Raw genomic sequence first — 4,083 nt, 5'->3', positions numbered from 1 at the left:
TTTTTAAATTTTTTATAGTTATTTTATATATTTTTAATAGATTTTTAATATAGTTTTAATATATTTTTAATAGAGGTTTAATAGATTTTTAATATAGTTTTAATAGATTTTTAATAGACTTTTTATAGTGGGCTTGTATAGTTATTTCTATAGAATTTTCTATAGATTTTCTAAACAATTATGCTATAGACATTCTATAGTTTTTTTTGATAGAATTTTATAGAATCTCTTTGTATGAGGCCCATACAAAAACATTCTATAGAACTTTATAGATCTTCTATAGAATTTACCTTGAATTTACCTTGAATCTTCGAGACTTAGAGATCAAAGCTCATTTGTCCCTCAATCATTATCGAATCCTCTTCGGTCATATACGGGCAAAATTTAAAGTGGTGGCCAGACCAGACTTTCTCTAAGCCCGCTTTAAAACGATAGAGACTAATCAATTTCTACAGAAACTAGTATATTCTATAAAATTGTTTTATAGAGGAACTAGTTTCTATACTTGTCAAACAACCTAATGGAACAATATTCATTACCTCAATTTACCGACCACCAAGTGCCAAAATTCGCTTCTTTACTGACCTTGAAAAATGCCTCAACTTTTGGACAGATATTTCACCTAATATTGTAGCCTTAGGAGACTTCAATATCAATGTACAAACAGCATCCACTGATTATAATCACCCAAAAGATCTAATGAATATTTTTTCCTTATCTCAACTCATCACTTCAGCTACAAGGATTACAAGTACTTTAGAATCAACTATTGATCTCATACTTACGAGTTGCGAACACCTACATAAATATTGCTGTGTTTATCCGTGTGGTATAAGCGACCATGATATCATATATACTTGTCTGTCTGCAAAAATCACTAAAATAAATAAATACTCAAAAACATTTCGATCATATAAACATTTCCAGGAGGAAAAGTTTCTTGACGAGCTTGAGCAACAAAATTGGCAGAGTGTCTACAATTATTCTGATGATGTTGATTGAACTGTATTTTCACCAATGTCTGTGATAAGTTTGCTCCATATGTAACCAAAAGTTTTAAGAAAGACTTACCTAAGTGGTTACAGAAGAGAACTGTTATTTTTAATTTATTTCATCAAAGAGACATTTTGAAAACTAAAGCTTATAAGACTAAAAACACTACGGACTTTGACAACTATAGGAAGATTAGGACCCTGGTTAGCAAAACCTGTAGGGATGCTAAGGCACAATACTATAAGTCTCACCTTAATTATTGTAAAGGCAACACTAAGAAAATTTTGAGTGGTCTTAAGGATCTCCTTCCCTCTAAAAAATTTATTTGTATTCCTCGTTCTTTTTCTATCAATGGCGCTGATATTTCTGATTCACAATCTATTGCTAATTCTTTCAATTCTTTCTTTGCTAATATCGCCTCCAATCTTTCATCTCAAATTGACTCCTCTTCTGTTCCCCATCCAACATATTTTGCTAGTCCTTGTTCTGCTCGCTTTTCCCTTGAATACATAGATGAGGAATTCGTTCTCACAGAGTTGCGGAAAAATCAATCCAAACAAATCATCTAATCTTGACAATATCGATGGAAGACTCCTTAAAATTGCTGCTCCTATAATTTCACCACATCTACCATTCATTTTCAACCTTCTCTAAAAACTGGTTGCTTTCCCTCTTCATAGAAAAGGGCTAAAATTCTTCTTATTTTCAAATCTGGCAAGAGAAATGATCTTAATAACTATCGACCTATATCTATTCTTCCTTTATGCTCCAAAATTATTGAGAAAGCAGTAGCTTCACAAATATATACCTACCTTGATTCTAACAAACTTATTTCTCATTTTCAATGTGGATTCAGACCTAAACACTCAACTCTTACTGCACTGACTACTACCCTTGATTCATGGCTTCATGAAACTAACAATAAAATCTTACTGGCACTCTATTCATTGACCTTAAAAAAGCTTTCGACACTGTTGATCATAATACACTAATTGCTAAATTACCATATTTTGGTTTCTCTCCTCTAACAATCACCTGGTTACAAAGTTACCTTTCTTCTAGATCTCAGCATGTTCTTTTTAGTCGCACATTATCTTCTCCTAGTCCTTGCTCTAATGGTGTCCCTCAGGGATCAACTCTGATCCTAATGTTTATATCGATATGTATGCTGATGATACATTAATTTATTACAGCAATACCTCTGTTAAACTCATTGAACAAAAACTAAACTCTTCCCTTCATCTTCTATCTTCATGGTTAAAATCTAACAAGCTAACTCTTAACATTCTAAAAACTAAATCTATGCTACTTGGTTCTCCGCACAAACTAAAATCCGCTAATAACAATCTTAATCTTCATCTTGATAACCATCCAATTCTATCCGTTACGTCCCAAAAACACTTAGGCGTAATTATTGATAACACTCTAACATGGAAGTCTCACACATCTTCCCTTTGTAAGAAACTTAGCTCTATTATCTATCTTCTTGCATGAACCTCACAATTTACTAATGATTCTACCCTTCAAATACTTTACAATTCTGTGTTTCTCTCTCGCCTTGACTATTGTTGCTCAGTTTGGGGATCAAAATCTACCTCATTATCTAAAGTTCAGAAGATCCAGAACAGAGCCATTCGTATCTTACTGAAACTTCCTCCTACCACTCACCTTACTCCCACTCATTTCAGATCTGCTAATACCCTTCCCCTTCAAATCCGAATTCAATTTCAACTCTGCTGTTTAACTTACAAAGCTCTTCATAACCTTGCTCTACACACTCTTTGTCAATTCCTTAAAAAGATTGTTGCCAATGGCCGTATGACCACAAGAAAAATCACTAAAGGTTGATCTTCTCATTCCTAAGCCTAATCTAGAAATCTTTAAAACTTCATTCAGCTATAATGCTCCTTACATCTACAACTCTCTTCCACCGATTGTCCGTTCTACTTTCTCTTTCTCTTATCCAACCTTCTTAGCTATCTTTCATCCAATCTTGTGTAATTTTCCCTATGGCCATCTGTTTGTGTTGCAATATTTTTAATCGTAATTTTGTTATGTTTTAAATAGTAAATTATTTATCTTTTTTTCTATTTTTGTTAGTTCAATTAATTATCTTCTTATTAATTCTTTTGATTTATTTTTTATTTCAATTATTATTCCGTCCAATATGCCAATTTTTTAAAATTTTTATTTTTAATGTTTTCCTTAAATCATTATTATATATAATTTATATACTGTAGGCCTATATCTTTTTTTTTCTGATTTTTATTATTATTAATATTTTTCTGGTTTAATTTAATTAATTTGCTTATGTTAAAGATCAAGTTTAATTTTTATACTTATGTTTTAATTGTATGTACTGAGGGTCCCAATTGATCAGCTCACCACCACCCTCACAAAATATAGTTGGAAAAAAAAGTAAATAAATAAAAAATAAAAATAAAGTTTCTATAGAATTCTATCTATATCCACATTAATTTTTTTTTTGTTTCATTCAATATTTTATTGACACATTCTTGTCTGACCAGTAAAGTTCTACCAACATGTTTTACATCTTGCATATTCTATAGAAAATCTATAGAATAGTCTATACAAATAATATGACAAGTTCTCTATAATAAAACAAATTATAAAATGTGTTTTTATCTGTAAAAAAAATTTGTATAGAAAGAATATATAAAATCTATACAAATCTTTAGAGATTTTGAAATAATATACAATTTTTTTGCAGTGTAAAGTATATTACTATTTAACTTTTTATTTTCTCTATAGAAACTATATATATATATATAAGTTTGAAAGGCAAATGGGAAAAACCCATGAAACAGCAAACGGCCATATAATGCAAAAACAATTTAAAATTAAAATTAAAACGGAACAGTAGAGAAAATCCGATTAGAATGACAAAATAAACTAAGCATCCACTCGAAGGAATCACAATATCTGCAGACGGATCCGTTTCGGCCTTCCAGGCCTCATCAGTGCAGCTAGGGTACAGACCCAAACGAAACGTTCGACCAGCTTAGGTAGGGCCCAAACTAGTTCCACGACCACTAATGATTACAGAGCCAAACCAAGGCAATATATATA

Source organism: Anneissia japonica, unplaced genomic scaffold, assembly GCF_011630105.1.
Source record: "Anneissia japonica isolate Jap-2015-1 unplaced genomic scaffold, ASM1163010v1 scaffold3436_len560460_cov161, whole genome shotgun sequence".
Lineage (NCBI taxonomy): Eukaryota > Metazoa > Echinodermata > Crinoidea > Comatulida > Comatulidae > Anneissia > Anneissia japonica.
The sequence above is the reverse complement of the archived record's forward strand: the minus strand, read 5'-3'. Positions refer to the sequence as shown.